Below are 19,227 nucleotides of genomic sequence, written 5' to 3'. Positions count from 1 at the left end.
TCCTTGTCAGTCATCTATTTTATATGTAGTAGTGTGTGTATGTTAGTCTCAAACTCCTAATTTATCCCCCTCCACCTTTTCCTTTAAGAAGGGACCATTTGTAAAAGTGTAGGCATGGTATGGGACTTCCCAGACGGCTCTAGTGGTAAAGAACCTGCCTGCTAATGCAGGAGATGTAAGAGACCTGGGTTAGATCCCTGAGTCAGGAAGATCCCCTGGAAGAGGGCATGGCAACCCACGCCAGTATTCTTGCCTGGAGAATCCCATGGACAGAGGAACCTGGCAGGTTAGAGTCCATAGGGTCACAAAGAGTCAGACATGACTGAAGCGACTTAGCGTGCACACACAGGCATGGTATAGGGAAACCACTAGGAATATGGCTGGTAAAACTGAGGGGGTTCCATGACCATGCCTAGGCCCCAAAGAACTGGGGAGTGAGGACTAGATAGAGGGAGCTGCCTGATAACAGTTGTAGCATTGTGAAAGCATGCAGCCAGCTGGAGGTGACCATGCTAGAAAGACAGCCAGGTGTGACACATCCGCAACCAGCCCCCTGCCCCCTCTGCTGTCCCGCTGGGGCTCTCCAGGGGCAAAACCCTCGTGGAAGCTAGAGGGAGCCTGTTGGAGGAGTTGACAGAGGTCCACCTGCTGGGCACAGAGCAGGTGGAGAAGGGAAGATGGATCGGAAGGCGAGGAGAACATAGTTGGCACATTATGTAATTAATATTCACAGCTGAGCACATTTTGTGTTCTTTTCTTGAATAGCTCTTATTTGCCTTGGAGTTAATAATTGGCTTCTTAAAAAAATTGGAGGAGAGGTTCTTAGTTTTAAATCTAGTTTTTATTTTTACTAAAGTTATTCAGATTCCTAAATAGACAATCCGTCCTAGAAGGCTAATGATGAAAAAAAGAACAGTCCTCTACTCGCCATCACCTCCATGTTTCACTCCCCAAAGGCAGCCATTTGGTTCTGTCGTAACTCTTTCTTTTGGTATTTCCCTTCATAGCACTAAATATTTTTGCTCTTTCACGAACTCCCCTCTCCTTGCTTACTTACACTTTCCACCTTCAAGCCTCTCAATATAGATATACCACAATTTGGCTGAGCCAATATTCATTCTTTACATTATTATAATATGTAAATATCATTCATGGCTAAGCTGTGTAGTACCCTATGATGACTTTTCCTTGCTGGCTCAACTTTTTTCTTCCTGGAATTAACAGCTGTCTGGTTTTCTCACTTGGGTTGTTGCCTACGTACTTACGATGAATTCATCTCCTCAATCTTCCTTTATTGTCTACATCTCCTTTCAATATGTTCAAATTCATCAAGTATTCCATCAGTTTCATCTTCTTGAAAAACTCTTTCCTGGAGATATTTGACTCACCCTAATCTAGAACATATTTATTGTCTTCTACCCCTGGGGCTCAGCTGCTGTCCTGGTGTTTCCTTTCAATATCATCCTGGGATCTCCTGTTGCCCCTCTCTTGAGTTGCATCCCCTATTTCCTGGTCTCTGTCACTCTCTTTTTTTTTGATGAAGCAGTTCCAGTAGCCTCTGAGAATTGGGTGCATGGGAGGTAAATTTTTTGTGACTTTGCATGTCTGAAAAGGTCTTTAATTTATCCCCACGTTAATTGATTGCTTTGCAGGTATAGAATTATAGGTTGAAATTAATTTTCTTTGGCATTTTTAAGTTTCCATTGTGTTCTAGGTTCCAAATGTTATTGTTGAGAAGTTTCAGGATTGGTTAAGTTCTTTCAAGCTTTGGGCTCTTCCAACATCAGCTTTCAGGCTTTCCTAGGGTGTCTCCCCGCATGGTCATAAAATGGCTGCCATACATACTACTGTTTCCTCCAGACAATACCATATGCAGCAGCAGAAGAGAACCATCTCCTTCTTTTGTGTCTTTTTAAAGATGAGAAAACCTTTCCCAGAAATTGCTCGCTGACTTTCCTTCCCACATCTTTGGCCAGAGCTGGGTCATAGCCTGCCTTTAATTCAATCTATCACTGACATAAGGGGAATAGGATCACTCTGACTGACTTACACAATCATGCTGGAGATAAGGTCCCTTTTCCTGAGGAAGAGATACCTGAACAAAATAAGGATTCTGTTAGCAGGTACAGGAGGGGTGGGATGGCTATTGGCCAGGCAATCCGCAGTGTCTGTTACAGCATGGAGTCTGGCACACAGTAAGCAATAAATATGTGTTAGCTATTGTTATTAACTCTTAATAGCTGTGGGAACGTATTCAAGTCAAATACCTTCTTAGATAGTTATTCAAGTCAAGTTTAAAATGGGAATAGGATTACCTCATTTGTTGGGTGGTTATAAAATTAAAAGCAATGACATATGTAAAGTCTTTGGTCTTTATCATTATTAATATATGATAGACATTTATTATAGTTGCATATAATTATTGCCAGAGTACCTGGGCAGTAGGCTGAGGTCTCTAACAGTTTCCTGAGGTTGACTCCAGTCTGGTGTGAATAATTTTTCACCTGCAGCTCATAGAATATTTTCTTTGTCTCCTGTGTTCTAAAATTTCATGGTTATGTGCCATACCACCCATGTGCTATAGTTATGTTTTTTTTTTTTTCTCAACTCATACACAGTGAACCCTTTCAACCTAGAAACAGGTCCTTTAACTCAGAGAAATTTTCTTGAATTATTTCTTTGCTGATTTCTACTCTTCATTTTCCATGTGTTCTTACCCTGGAGCTCATATTTTTCACATGTTGGACTTCTTGACTGACCTAAAGGTGTTTAAAAATCATTTATTTCCTATCTTTCATTTGTCTTTTTGCTCCATGTTCTGGGAGATTTCCTCAGCTTTCACTTTCAATCCTCCTGTTGAGTTTTTCATTTCTGCTATCCTCTTTTTGATTTCTAAGGGTTCGTTCCTGTTCTCTGAATGTTTTCTTTTTATTTGATCACATTATCTTCTCTGGTGGCTCAGTGGTAAAGAATCTGCCAGCCAATTTAGGAGATGTGGGTTTGATCCCTGGGTCAGGAAGATCCCCTGGAGAAGGGAATGGCAACCCACTCCAGTATTTTTGCCTGGAGAATCCCATGGACAGAGAAGCCTGGCAGGCTACACAATCCATGGGGTCACAAAAGAGTTGGACCAAGTTAGCGACTAAACAACATCTTCTCTTATTTTCAGAAAATATTAGATACTAAAGATGGTATCTTTCAGCATAATATCTGTTTCCTCCAAGTTCTTTTTTTCTCCTCAATGTTTTAGCCTCTGTCTTGCATCTTAAGAGAGTTTCCTGAGATGTCTGGTAGTCCTAGGCTGTCCTCTCATGTTTAAAATTGTAACCTAAAAACCTGGCTGGATGAGAACTTGGTTGGGCTTATTGATTATAAATTTCACTGTAATTTAGATATCAGGATAGTTAGGTATTTTGTCTTGGGCTGCCAGATTTTCAGAGAAGAAGCTTCCAAGCTCCTGACTGGAGAATATGTATCTATCTGACTTTTGGTGGAAGTCCTTTGGGAGAAGAGTGTGAAGAGCTTCTGATGTTCAGTAGATCCCACTCTCAACAGTGCTTAACATCCCCCATTCCAGAGACCTTCTACCCTCCAGAGAATATACTTCAGTATTCAGCTGGAATGGAGAGAGCTGCAGTTCCTTTGCTGAAGTTGAAGATCTGGGATTAAATTTGCTTCTAATGCCAGCACCGCTGGTTACTATGTTATTGTCTCCTAGCTCTAAGCCCAACCCTTCTGTACTCAGCTTTGCAATGCTGGGGTTGAAACTCAGCAAACCATGGTCATTTTGCCAGCTATTCCTTCTTAGGCTCTTCCCGTAGAGGGCAACAGAGGGAAACTAGAAGGCTGGGGGATCAAGAAGGAGCAAGCGACTTCCAGTTGTCTTCCTACGGCTGTGAGCAGCACCCAGCACTGCTTCTTCACTTCAGCAGCAGTTCCTCCAGCAACAGGAAGTCAGTCTGCAATTTTTCCAGCACCCAGAGAACCAGCCTCATCGTGGCCCCACACCAGAGACAGCAGCACCAGCTGAACACCAGCCCCTTCTTAGGGGTCTGGGTCACAGTCCTATGAGCCCCTCCTCCAAGCTTCTAGACTCTAATAGTGTCATCCTTTTTCCTTTTTTCCCTCCAGCCCTGGGAATGGTAGCTGCTTCCTGAAGTTACTGCTCCCATAACACCTTAGTGTTTTCTTTTTACCCTTTTAGCTACCTAGTTTATAACTTTATGACTAGTTATCACTGACTCCATGGACTGTAGCCTACCAGGCTCCTCTGTTCATAGAATTCTCCAGGCAAGAATACTGGAGTGGGTTGCCACGCCCTCCTCCAGGGGATCTTCCTGACCCAGGGATTGAACCCTGGGTCTCCTGCATTACAGGCGAATTCTTTACCAGCTGAGCTCATAGCTAAATGGGAGAGTGGGATTGAGAGGTACAAACCACTAGGTATAAAGTAGATGTTACAAGGTAGTAATGTACAGCACAGGAAAAATAGCTAATATTGTGTAATAATTTTATATGGAATATAATCTATAACAATATCAAATTGCTACTTTCCTTTTTTTCTATATCTGAAAAAAAGGTCTTATTTATTGTCATAATGGACTTTGGGGGACGGAACTCTTTACTCTAAAAAAAAATAGAACAAGAGACTAATGTTTTAAAGGGAGTAACAACAACCTTGGAAAAATACCACCACAAGAACTCTGAGTGGTTGTCTCCTCTCAGGGAGGAGAGTAGAGCAGGTTCCAGGAGGAAGCTGAGGGAAATTTCTTTTACTTTATTTCTAAATCCTATATATGCACATTTCAATCGTTCTATGCATGATAAATTTCACAATTTTCGAAAAGGTTAACTTCAGCATACAACTATATCAGTTACCATGTATTTAGCTACATGGGATAGAAACTTGACCACAGAGGTTCAACCAAACAGGAATATATTTTTCTCCCATAATGAAGAAGTTTAGGAGAAGGCAGTCCAGAATTAGTACAGTATCTCCATACTGCCATGGGCACCCAGACTCCTCCTTATTTTGGGTGCGAGCATGCTTGGCTTTTTGTCTTCATGCTTTTTAGGTGGTTGTTTCATCTCTGATGATCACATCCATATTTTAGGAAGAATGGTGGAGGACAAAAGACAAAAAGCCAAAGAGAAAAGCTAGCTGAGTTGGCTTTCCTTTAAAAAGCTTCCCTTGTACACCTGAAGATAATATAATGTTATATGTCAGATATATCTCAATTTGAAAAAATAAGGAAATAACTTTTCTACAAAAAGCGAATCCAGGCCCTCATATGTTTAAATTACTATTAAAATAAGCTTATGATCAAGTGAAAGTCAAATGGCAGCCCAGTCCAGTATTCTTGCCTGGAAAATCCCATGGACAGCAGAGCCTGGTAGGCTACTGTCCATGGGGGTCGCAAAGAGTTGGACACAACTGAGTGACTTCATTTCACTTATGATCAAGTGAAAAGCAAGAACCGACGTCTGGGGAAAGGACATGAAAACCATGTTGTGCTTAATTAAAGAGTTTTACATTTGTGAATGACTAAAATGGCATACCAGCCCTTTGGCACTATTTCCAAAATGTCCTTGCTCTCAGGTTGTTTACTGTAAAGTGTCCACATTATAAAATGAAATATATGTGAGTAATTGTCTTACAAACCATACTTGGCCCTGTGTCTTGGCTCTGAAGGGCAACAATGTTATTTTGACTAGTATTAAGTCACCTGTGCATAGAATTTTTTTCTTTTAAAAACTTAATTTATTTTTAATTAAATTTTAGCTAATTTGCAATGTTGTGTTAGTTTGTAGTACATAGCAAAGTAATTCAGTTATTTATATATATTCTTTTTATATTCTTTTCTCTTCTAGTTTAATACATGATATTGAATACAGTTTCATATGCTATACAGTAGGTCCTTCTCTATTTTATATATAGCAGTGTGTATATGTTAATCACAAACTCCTAATTCTTCCCCCTCCCCCCTCCACCCCATCTGATAACCGTAGTTTGTTTTGTATGTCTGTGAGTCTATTTCTTATTCATAAATAAGTTTATTTATACTATTTTTTTAGATTCCAAATATAAGTGATATCATATGAATGTGTCTTTCTCTGTCTGACTTAACTTTGCTTAGTATGATCATCTCTAGGTCCATCCATGTTGCTGCAAATGGCATTATTTCATTCTTCTTAATGGCTGAGTAGAATTCCATTGTGTGTATATGTATACCACATCTTCTTTATTCAGTCTTCTGTCGATGGACACTTAAGTTGCTTCCATGTTTTGGCTATTGTGAATAGTACTGCTGTGAACATTAGGGTGTGTGTATATTTTCAAATTAGAGTTTTCCAGGTATATGACCAGGAGTGGGATTGCTGGATCATATAGCAACTCTGTTTTTAGTTTTTTAAGCCACTTCCATATTGTTCTCCATAGTGGCTGTGCCAGAATTTGATCTGACCTATTTATTGTCAGATTTTAAAATTACTGTCAGATTTAAAAATACTTGTAAAATTTGCATAAGTCTGCCGACACATTATGCCCATGAAATTTGGGTAATGGAGTTCCAAACAGTCCAATTATTTCTAATAAACACAGGTCTATGTAGTGTATCCTCTCGCTATGGACATTGCTAGGTGGCAGATACAAACGTTGCGTACATATTTTGATGCTTCTTGGAAAAAAATTTTTTTTTAAAAAAAAGGTTCCCTGAATGGCCCAAGTAGCAACCTTGCTTACTTCTCATTGTGTAATACTCTGTCACAGGCCTCCCTGAACAAAGAAGTCTAGAAAGGTGATATGTTTTACCTGGGCACAGTATCATCCTGAACAAACCAGAGCCATACAAAGAAGAGGGATTTGTGAAGAAAATTCTTTGGAGAGGGCTGTTGCTATGCTATGAGTATCCCTTTTCCTACCCCCTTGCCTTCTCACCCAAGCATCGTGAGAAGTATAGGAAGAAGGGCAAAATGGATGTTACCTAGGCAACTAATGGTATCTGCCACAGTTGCCGTAAGGATTAAAATAAACAGTATTTACAGAGCTCCTAGCAGCGTGTGGCATGGTGATCATCTGATAAAGCTAAACCTCTTTAAAAACTATTCATCCCTACCTATCCGGTTCATTAAGGAGGAAAAAAAGGAAAGGAGAACCAAGCAGGTAATTTCAGTAATACTAAATATAACAAACAGTGTTGATTTTGCTTTAATGCTCAGGGTTTTGTTTTTTCCGGTTTGAGATTGTACATTGAAAGAGTATCACTTCTGCTATGGCAGAAGTCTAATACATAGAATATACATTCAACTTGGCATGTGAAGAGAAATATATTACACATAATTTACTTTGCTGTAGCATCCATGGGGCTTCCCTGGTAGCTCAGTTGGTAAAGAATCCACCTGCAATGCAAGAGACCCCGATTCAATTGCTGGGTCGGAAAGATCCCCTGGAGAAGGGACAGGCTACCCACTCCAGTATTCTTGGGCCTCCCTGGTGGCTCAGATGGTAAAGAATCCACCTGCAATGCGGGAGGCCTGGGTTTAATCCCTGGGTTGGGAAGATCCCCTGGAGGAGGAAATGGCAACCCACTCCAGTATTCTTGCCTGGAGACTCCCATGGACAGAGGAGCCTGGCGGGCTACAGTCCATGGGGTTGCAAGGAGTCAGACACGACTGAGTGACTAAGCACAGCACAGCACAGCATCCTTATAGCTTTCTTTTAGCTCCTTCTCCAGTCTGGTGAAGAGAATTTCCCTCCATGTTTCCATCGTTTTTTGCCACCTATTCATTCTATTTCTAGCACCTCATTTGTCTTTTCCTGCCCTAAGACCTTGTGTTCTTGCTCCTCTAGTTGGTATCTTTTAGCCACATCATCTAATAAATGAGTATTAATCACATTAAAAAGAACAATATAGTACTAAACTGTTTGTTGGTTTGGTTAGAATGCTTTTGGTTGTAAGGAGAAAATACTTGGCTAAAATCAGCTTTAAAATAATGGAATTTATTAACTCATAGAATATGTCAGGCAGGTGGTTCCAGAATTGTTTAATTCAGTGGTAGAACATTATCAAGGATTCAGTTTTTTTTTTTTTCTTACTGTTTCCCTATCTTTATCATGTTGGACTTTCACTTTGCATTTGTGTCTCATGATCACAATATGGCTGCAGGAGCTCCAGGCATCACATCCTCACAAAATAGCATTGAGTGGAATAGCAAAAAAAAGAGGAAATGTTTCCTGTCTTGTCTTCCTTTCTAAGAGTAAAAAAAAAAAAAAACTTTCCCAGAATTCTCCCCAGCAGACTTCCTCTCAGATTTCATTGGCCGAATTTTGATCATATACCCATGCCTAAACCCACTACAGACAAAAGGAATGAAATTGTCTGGAGTGGGGGGGGGTGGTACTTTCCCTGAGTGCATGGCCATAGAAGGTGATTCCAGAAGCAGAAATGGATTTGGATAGATACCCAACAGTGTCTGCTATATTTGGTTATTCAGAACTACCACAAATACAAAACAGTGCTAGAAATGCTTAAAAAGAGCTAAATGTGGGGAGAATCTCTTGACTGGTTTTCCCTCCCTCTCCCCACTAGTACTACTTTGTTCTCTATATCTGTGAATCTTTTATTCTTATATGCACTAGTTTGTTTTATTTTTTTAGATTCCACATATATCATGTACTATTTGTCTTTCTGACTTACTCTGCTTAGTATGATAATCTCTAGTCCAACCATATTGCTGCAAATGGCATTATTTCATTCTTTTTGATGGCTGAATAATATTCTGTTGTAAATATACACCATATCTTCTTTATCCAGTCATCTGTCAATCAACACTTAGGTTCTTTCCATATCTTGGCAATTGTAAATAATACTGCTATTAATATAAACATTTGGATGGGAGCCTCCCAGGTGGCAGTGGTAAAGAATCTGCCTGCCAATACAGGAGACGTGGGTTTGATCCCTGGGTCAGGAAGATCCCTTGGAGTAGGAAATAGCAATCCACTCCAGTATTCTTGCCTGGAAAATTCCATGGATGGAGGAGCCTGGCAGGCTATAAGCCATGGGGTCACAAGAGTCAGGCATTATAGAGCGACTGAGCACAGAAACACTGGGATACATGTATATTTTCAAATTAGTTTTTTTCTTTTTCTTTGCATAGACACTGAGGAGCAGAATAAGAAAACATAGGTAGAACACTCTTTGACATAAATCATAGCATCATTTTTTGGGATCTGTCTCCCAAGGCAAAGGAAACAAAAGCAAAAATAAACAAATGAGGCCTTGTTAAACTTAAAAGCTTTAGCACAGCAAAGGAAACCATCGACAAAACAAAAAGACAACTTACCAACTGTGAGAAAATATTTGCAAAGAATATGACCCATAAGAGATTAATATCCAGAAAATAAAATATATAAATATAAATTATATATAAAATATAAACAAATTTATATGAAAATATAAATAGTTCATGCAACTCAACATCAAAAAAATCAAACAATCTGATTAAAAAATGGGCAGATAACCTGAATAGACATTTTTCAAAAGAAGATATACAGATGATCAACAGGCACATGAAAAGATGCTCAACACTGTTAATCAGCAAAAAAATGCAAATCAAAACCACAACGAGATATCACTTCACACCCGTCAGAATGGCTATCACCAAAAAGACCACAAGAAGTACTATTAAGGATGTGGAGAAAAGGGAACACCCCTATACACTGTTGGTGGAAGTGTAAATTGGTTCAGCCACTGTGGAAAACAGTATGGGGATTCCTAAAAAAACTAAAAATAGAATTACCATATGATCTAGTAATCCCTCTCTTTGGTTAATTGTCCCTCTGCATCTATTCTTCCTTAGGCTGGAGAACTTTGTACAAAGGGAGAAGGGAACCAATATCTTTTCAGAGACTTGAGCTAGGTATTTTACACAGGAACCATCAGAAGTAGACTATATCATCTGAAGTCCAGAAAGGTAAAATAACTCACATCACATAGTAGGCTTGCCATTCAAACCCAAGCCTGTCTCTTCCAAAGCTGACTTCTAGCACATTCCCACCTTGGCCTTCCCTCAATGGGGGTAAACAGAACAAGTCTCGAGTCAGAACACCTAACCTGGGATCTCAGTGTCCTCATGTGGTACCTGTGTGACCTCAGGTGACCGCACCAAATTTCTACTTGCTTTGGAGTTAGGTTGTTTCACCTCTCTGGACGTTGGAGGATAATATCTACTTCTGATGGTTCATGTGAAAATCAAAAGAGCTATGTGAAATGCCCAGCATAAGGCTTTAAAAAGATATACACTGTCACTTGTAATGTGAAAGTGATGAAGACATCTGCCTCATAGGGTTGCTGTGAAAATTAGGCAAGGTAATAGATCTGAATTCTCTTTATAAACTTCAGGCACTGCGTGACTGCCTTAAGTCATTATTGTGGATGGATTTATTTTTTACCTACAGAACATGATATCAAAATGGGACCTTCCTGGTGCTGTTATGCACCGATATGGAAGACATCATAATCCAAAATGAGTGTGGACAGGCTCACAGAGGCAGACTTTACAAAAGACATGCTTTAAGAATGTCAAATGCCCTCAATAATTTTGATTATAAAGACTTCAAGAGAGGGGAGAGGGAAGGAGGATTTGTGAACAGGATTCTTTGGGGAAGACTGTTGCCATGCTAGAGTATCCCTCTCCTCTCCCTGCCCTGGGGAATGGGGGCAGGGGAGAGCTACCCTCTAACTTTCAGCTTCATGAGGGGGGCATTAAGGGGACCCCTTAAAGAGATTGCAGTGTGTTCCCTGTGGCTGGACTGAAGCCTGAGTTAAAGACAGCGTGCAGCTGAGGGATAAACAGGCTGCGTTGGAGTCAGCCGGCACACCCATGTCGGGGAGCCATGGTGGATAAAGGGTCAGGCTGGAGCCTTCTTTTTTAACTGTTATGGAAATACAAGATCCATGTTCCAATGTGCACAAATAGGTTTATAACTTGATGAATTTTCACAGACTGAACATCCCCATGAAACCAGATTGACATATATACTACCATGTGTAAAGCAGATAGCTAGTGGGAACCTGCTGTAAAGCACAGGGAGCTCTGCTCGGTGCTCTGTGATGACCTAGAGGGCTGAGATAGAGTGGGGCTGTGGCAGAGAGGTCTGAGAGGGAGGGGATATATGTATACATATGGCTGATTCACTTCATTGTACAGCAGAAACCAACACAACATTGTGAAGCGATTATATTCCAATAAAAATTATATTTTTTTTAAAAAGAAACCAGAACATTAAATTACTAGCCTCCTATGAGTGCCCTTTTACCCCATTTTAGTCACTACCCCCCCCCCAAAGAAAACCACCTTCCTGATCTCTGTGAGCGTAGATTGGTTTTGACTCTTTTTGTTCTTTACATAAATGGAATCATACAGTATGTGCCCTTTAGCGCCTGGCTTTATTTGCTCAACATTATGTTTATGAGATTCATCATATTGTTGTATGTAGTTGGAGATAGTTTATTCTCACTGCTGTAAAGTGTGATTTACACATCACACTGTGTAAATATTCCACAATTTTAGTGTCCATTCTATAGTCGGTAGGCATTTGAGTCGTTTCAGATTTGGGGCTATTGCGAACAGCCATGGACATGCAAATATGCCTAGGTCAGGGTCACAGGGGGTGGTATTTGTCAAATCTGGAACAGTTTGAAGTCTTGCCCAAGAAGACTTCTTGGAGAGATGGTGGCATCAATATTGAGTCTGGGTGGAGTAACCCCCCCACCCCAACACCAGCCTCTCACCTCCCTCCCAGAGTCGGAGGCCAAAAAGGGAGCAGCAGTTGGAGGAAGTATATGGTGCCCATCCGAAGAGCCGCAGTCAGAGGGACCCGCAAAGGCACCTCCCAGGAATCCCATGGAGAAAGCCACATAGCTGGGAACACTTCCGCCTACAGAAAAACATTCGAATCTAGCACAGCGCTGGGCCTGTCTTCACTTGGCTGTTCGGAAGAGGGAGCATGGGGGTCCTAAGCTGGGCACTGGGTTTTCACCTAAACAAGTCCACTCTGTAACCTTGGGAAAGCAGTTACCCGTCTCTGGGGCTTCCTTTTCTCATCTCTCCCATGTTTGACTCTTTCCACTCTGAACTATAATACTGAGAATTGCCTATCATCTAAACTCATTGAGAACAGAGACCACATCTCTTTCCTCTGTATTCCTGAAGCTCTCCGCACATGTGGGCACAATAGGCCACTGGACAAGAAATGTCTGGCAGTTTAACTTTCTAAAGAAAATGCGGCTTTTATGGGTCCAGCGATGCACATAACGAGGATTAAATCGGGGCATTAAAATTAACAGCCTGGCGTGTGTGCCTGTTCAAATACAGATGTGATAGTGCATCCCAGCTTTATGGAAAAATCCATTTCCATTCTTGTCACACAACTGATCTTCTCCAAAGAAACAGAGCAAAGACTGTGCATTGTAAATTTATTGACTCACCATTTTATCCAAGGACTTTGGGTAATTAGAAGATTCCAATGTAAATGCAAAGAATTCTCTTCATTTGGGAACATGTTTTATCACTTGCTACTGCCTCCTTTCTAATGCTTAGCATTTAAAGGTTATATTGGGGGGAAAAAAAAGACTCCAGACATTATGTAGTCACTGTCTGGAACAGCATTATATTTCAACAGGATATTATCACTCAGGCAAAGAGAAATCATTTTTACTGGGGAGGAAATGATTCTATTGTGTGGTATTATTCAAGCAATTAGGAATCACGTTGTGTGGCAAATGATCAGATCACTGGAGTGTATCGATGTGCCATTCATGCTTAACATGTGACGCTGTGGAGAGAAAAAGGCTTTTTTTTTTTTTTTTTTTTTTGGTAGAAAAGTGGATACTCTAAAGAATTCAAGGAGCTGGGCAGGTGAGCCATGATGTCATTTTGTTTCCCAGGAAATTATTTTGGAGTTCCCCTGAAGTTCCCCTGTCTTACTTCACCCATCAGCAAGCTCCGTTCCTTGGAGTCATTCCCTTTAGCAAAGGAAAACTTCACTTGGCCCCCTAGGGCTTCATAGAGAACTGACAACTTAAAAATTGGTGTCGTTCCAAAAATTTGTTGGCAAACCTGTTTAGAATTCAGAACAGATTTTCCTCAGCTCGTTACAAATGACTTCAGTTCCCAAAGCAGGCCACTGGAGCCCATGGCACCCATAAGGAAGAGGGACTCTAGTATTAATGATAATCGGGAAACCATTTATTGGAGAGTGTTATTTCCTGGTGAAAATCCACTCTAATTTGCAACTTGGGAGAACAGAAACGCAGCTGCCTTCTTTCCTCCCTTTGCAATCAGAAACGGGCTTCCTGCAGCTTGGGGGACCGCAGTGCGCAGGACAGGAAAAGGAGTTGGACGATGTCCAGAAGCAGAGGCAGGGGCTTCCCAGCAGTGACAGAAAGAAGAAGGGAAAGGTGCGGGGGTGGGCCCAGCAGTGATGCAGTGGTGGAAGTGGGAGTATTTATAGCTTCAGCTGAAATCGGGAGGAAAGTCCCTGGATCTAGCAGTGATTTTGCGTTGGGATGCTGGTAACTTGGGTGGTCGTAATTGAGAGACCGTCTCAATCAATATGCAAGTCCATGGTTTAACTTTGGGCTACCCTGGTGGCTCAGATGGTAAAGAATCCGCCTGCAATGCAGGAAACCTGGGTTCGATCCCTGGGTTGAACTTTATCCTCAAGCCCCCCTGAAACCTAAGCTTTCTTTCTGCTTTTAAAAAAATCCTCATGGCCAACAATTCCACTTCTGGGTATATACCCCAAAAAAGGGAAAGCAGGGTCTCGAGGAGATAGCTGTATACTTGTTCATTTTGTTCATTTGTACATTTATTACTCACAAAAGCCAAAACATAGGACCCAAGTGTCAGTAGATAGGTGAGTGGATAAACAAAATGGGATATAGCCATACACTGGGATTATTATTCAGCTTTTAAAAAGGAAGGAAATCTGACACATGCTACATGGATGAACCTTGAGGACATTATGCTAAATGAAATAAGCCAGCCACAAAAAGACAAATCCTGTATAATTTCAACTGCATGAGGGACCTAGACTAGCCCAATTCATAGATGCCAAAAATGGCTTGGTGCTTGCTGTGGGTTGGGGGAGGGGAGAATGGGGAGCTGTTATTTAATGGGTATAGGGTTTCAGTTTTGCAAGATGAAAATAGTTGGGGGAGTTGGTTGAACTATACACTTTAAAATGGTTAAGGTAGTACATTTTTAAAAAAATGGTAAATTTTATACCTGTGCATTTTACCACAGCTAAGGTTAAAAAATCATCATGGAATAGTTCAGATATACAAAAGATATACAGAACAATATAACAAACACCTAACTTAGTATAAAATGTCAGATATAGTTGGAGCCCTCTGTATGCCCCTTCTCACTCTTAGCCTCTCTACGCCCAAGACAACCACAAATTTGAAGTTATCATTTCCATGTGTATTTTTATATTTTTATTACATATATATCACATATATATATTATAAATCCTATATGTTATATCCTATTATAAATCATTAGGGATATATATAAACTAAATGATTTTAATATTTTTGCATGTTAACATTTTATAAATGGCAGCACATGTGTGTATGTGCGTGTATCCTCTATGTATGCTTCAGCAACTTGCTTTTTCCCTCCAAAATTAGGTTTTAAAAATGAGTCTATGTTGGGACTTCCCTGGTGATCCTGTGGTTAAGACTTCACTTAACCACACTTCCAATGCAAGGGGCACGGGTTCAATCCTTTATCAAGGAACTGAAACCCCACATGTTGCATGGGGTGGCCAAAAATAATAATAAAATAATTAAAAAAATTAAAATGAGCCCGTGTTGATAGTGTGGCTCTGGGCCATCCTTTTCACTGCTATATAGTATTTCATCTTATGAATAAACATACCTTTTCTACTAGCCAAACTCAGAACCCAGCCATGTACTCACTCCTCTTTCCTGCCTCCTTTTCACACAGGATGTTGGATTTTTTATTCACAACCAGAGCAACACCCCTTCCTAAGGGTCAAATTGTCTGGACTCCCTCATCCAAGCCTTCCTTCCTGGGCCTCAGAAGCAGCTTTGTTGGAAATGGTGGGCTGCCTGGTGAGTATGGATTCAGAGCATTATCTGACCTTTGGAAAGAGTTCTTGCCATGGGATAAGGACTGAAGGACTGCCTCCACCCCCGGTGGCAGGATGATTCATGTACATGCAATTTCCTAGCTCTTTTTTCCTGAATAGAGTCCAGGTCATGCTGTCAAAGTGTCACTAGTTCACTCTTTAAAAGGGAAAAGGAATCCTTGGGATTTAGAATAACAGAATCATACAATGCGAAATCTAGGAGAGTAACTTACCCCTCCCTCCTTCACGGACACCTCAGTATAGGATGAGAGATATTTGGGCGTTAGCCAAGCCAACCATCTGAGGAAGTTTCAAGACAGCAGTTACTTGAGGTCTTTCAAGAAGGGGAGGGGGAGGGGTAAAGACTTGACAAGAAGCAGCAGCAGAGTGCTGGAATGGCTGAGCATCAGCCTTGGTGATTAATCAGCGGCATTTAGAGCTCTCTCTCTCTCAGCTCAACAAAGCAGGGAACCTCCTGGCAAAAGGCTCTGTTCCAGGATTTCTGACACTTGGTTTTCTGGCCTGTGTCAAGCATTTCTTGAGAACTGTCTGGCCAGTCCCATGCTGGCGCCTGCCACGTTGTTCTTAGCAGGATCTTTGAAGTAGGAAACAGGCTTCTTCGAGTTCTAACCAGTGCCTTTGACTACATGGAGACTGCTAATTCACCCTAGTTGGCTGCTTGCCCTGTTGCCCCTCTATCCCACAGGCAGGACCTGAAATGGAAGCCCAGAGTTTAGAGTTGACATGAACCATAGAGATGTTTCAGCTCAACACCTGACCCATCAAGTGGTTAATAATTAATTAATCGATGCCAAGTCCCTAGGGTGTGTCAGACTCTGTTCTGGGAATACAGTGATGACCAAAACCAGACATAGCCTCTGCCCTCTTGAAGATCACGTTATGGTGGGTCAGGCAGGGGTAGGGGAAGAGGTGATCAATAGTAATCAAGCTATAGCACAAAGGTAAAATACGCCATGCTAGGAGCCAGACTTGGGGAAGTCAGGCCTTCCTTGAGGTGATGCTGGGGCTGAGGTGTGAAGCGAGAGCAGGTGTTAATAAGGCAGAGGGGAGAAGGAGCTTTACAGGAGAAAGGAACAGAAGGGGTAAGAAGGTATGTAGCAAATAAAGGAGGCCATGTGAACTCTTATAGCAAATAGAGACTAGAGTTATGGGATGAAGCAGTCAAGCCAAAGCCATACCACATGGAGCCTTGAGACCTGTGTTAATACTCTGCTGTCTATCCTCAAAGTAATGGGAAACCACTGCAAGTCTTCAGCTGGGGCATGGTATGTGATTGAAATGGAATTTTCAAAGAACTTTTTGATTGCTGTATGGAGAACCGGGGGCTTCCCAGGTGGCTCTGTAGTAAAGAATCTGCCTGTTGATGCAGAAGACTTGGATTCGATCCCTGGGTCGGGAAGATCCCCTGGAGAAGGAAATGGCAACCCATTTCCACTATTCTTGCCTGGGAAATCCCATGGACAAGAAGCCTGGAGGGTATCAGTCCATGGGGTCACAAAGAGTTGGACACGACTGAGCGATTAACACATATATTAGATCTTTACAATCAGATTCTTCTGTATTAAAATAAAACATTTTTATTGAGATCCTATTAAATAAATATATAACATTAGAGAGAACTGACATCTTTATAATGCTATGTCTCCCCTTTTTTCCCCAGTTTTGTTGAGATATAATTGACATATAGCACTATATAAGTTTAAGGTGTATGGCGTAATAATTTGACTTGGTACATCATGAAATGATTACCATAGTAAGTTTAGTGGACATCCATCATCTCATATAGATGCACAATTAAAGAAATAGAAATTTTCTTCCTTGTGATGAGCCCTCTTACTATTTACTCTCTTAATTTTTGTATAATATACAACAGTGTTAATTATGTTAATCATGTTGTACTGATACATTATATTCTTTGTACTTATATATTTTATAACTGAAAGTTTATTACCTTTTGACTCCCTTCATCTAATCCTCCTCCCTCCATTCCCCACCTCTGGTAACCACAGATCTGATCTCTTTATGAGTTTGTTTGTTTTGTTTGTGTTTTAAGTATAGCTGGCCTACAACACTATGGTATTCCTGGTGAACAATATCACAATGCAATATTTCTATACATTTCGAAATGATCGCCAGGATAAGTCTAGTTACCATCTGTCACCATCCAAAGAAGTTACATAATTATTGACTATATTCCCCACACTGTACATTTTATCTTGGAGACTTGTTTATTTTGTAACTGGAAGATTATACCTCTTAATCTCCCTCACCTATTTCTCTCCTTCCCCCATTGCCCTCCTCTCTGGCAACCACCTGTTTATTCTCTTTATCTGTTACTCTGTTTCTATTTTGTCTTGTTTGTTCTTTTGATTGTTTTTTTAGATTCCACATGTAAGTGAAATCATACAGTATTTATCTTTCTCTGACTTATTTCACTTAGCGTACTACCCTCTAGGTCCATCCATGTTGTTGCAAATGGCAAGATTTTATTCATTTTTGTGACTGAATAGTATTCCGCTGTATAAACCACATCTCTTCTTTATCCACTTATTTATTAATGGTCACTTAATAGTCAAGATTTGGAAGCTTATTTTAAGTGAGAGGTATTAATGGTTTAGGACTTCCCAGGTAGCTCAGTGGTAAAGAATCATCTGCCAATGAGGAGACACAAGAGACATGGGTTCAATCCCTGGGTTTGGGAAGATCCCCTGGAGGAGGAAATGGCGACCCACTCTAGTATTCTTGCCTGGAAAATTCCATGGACAGAGGAGAGCCTCACAGGCTATAGTCCTTGGGGTTGCAAAGAGTTGGACACGACTGAGTGACTGAGCATGCATTGGTGGTTTAGGCTAGGGTGGTGCTGGTGGTTGTGGTAAAGAGAAGCAACATATTTTAGAGATATTTAAGAGGTTAAATTAACATGGCTTGGTGATGGTTTGCGTACAGGGGTGACAGCGAGGTGGGTGTCCAGGAGAATTCTTAGGTTTCTGTTCAATGGGCGGTGCTGCTGAGTGAGATGGAGGACCAGGTTTGTGATAGAGGAATGAGTGTTGAGTTGCAGGTGACTTTGTATATAACAGGAGATAGGGAGCAGACCATGAGCTATATATGGGTTTGGAACTGAGAAGACAGGTCTGAATTGGAGATCTGTGCAGCCTTGAGTCATCTTGCAAGAACGATTCAGTCAGGATTATAAAAGGAAACAGATGGCACAATCCAATTAGGATAATTCAATGAAGATGAATAAAAGGAGCATATTAGGTTTCTGCTGCATAACAAACAGCACCATAACTTCAGAGGCTTAATACAGCAAACATTTATTTCTTGCTCACAGGTCTGTGGGTTGGTTGGTAGTTCAGCCAATTTGGCCTGGGCTCAGCTGGCTCAGGCTGACACCAGACTTCAAGTCCCATTCATGTCTGCTCCACAAGCCTGGACCACTCAGGGAATGGCATCATATCAAAGACTTGGCACTGGCCTCTGCTGCCTGGATTGTGGATACTATGACACTGAGTTCATAGATCATTGAGTAAGCAGCAGGGTAGCTGGAGGAAGAGGCTGGCTGACATCCAGGGATGAGTTGTCCAGTCCATCTAACTGTTGAGAGCCTCCTCTGCAGTACATACATCTGGTGGGTATTTATTAATACATGGATATGATAACTTTCATATTCTGGGCTTAGTCCCAGAAGTTCAGCCATATACCTGCCCTCAAGGTAGCTTTGTCACCAATTTTCCAATCTTGTCCCTTCAAAGTCCTAGACCAATTCGATGACCCAGTTGTCACTGCCTATGAGCCAGGGAGGATCCAGTCATCTAAGTCCCAACAAGGTAAACAACGAAATGTTCTGCCTCCTGGGTGGATTTGCCTTCATCACCGTTTTCAGGGCCACTCCTCAGCAGTCATTCACTTCTGGCTGGTGCCAGCGTACCATACAGATCCATTTGGGAAGCAGATGTAAGAGATCATTGGGAACAGAGGCCATGAGGGCACAGGTGTACTGAACGAGAGGAGGAGTAGCAGTAAAAATAAGTACCATGAGAGTC

At 41.2% G+C, this 19,227-nt stretch overlaps 1 long non-coding RNA gene across 1 annotated transcript in view; it reads left to right on the top strand.

Moving 5' to 3' along the window:
- The window catches only part of LOC123331860, a 157,350-nt gene that overhangs the window by 125,142 nt on the left and 12,981 nt on the right, over window positions 1-19,227 (top strand). The window contains exon 2 of the long non-coding RNA XR_006548657.2: window positions 15,016-15,143. This is a non-coding gene — a long non-coding RNA (uncharacterized LOC123331860). The remainder of the gene's footprint in view (window positions 1-15,015; window positions 15,144-19,227) is intronic.

Source organism: Bubalus bubalis, chromosome X, assembly GCF_019923935.1.
Source record: "Bubalus bubalis isolate 160015118507 breed Murrah chromosome X, NDDB_SH_1, whole genome shotgun sequence".
Lineage (NCBI taxonomy): Eukaryota > Metazoa > Chordata > Mammalia > Artiodactyla > Bovidae > Bubalus > Bubalus bubalis.
This window is presented reverse-complemented; position numbering and strand designations above follow the sequence as displayed.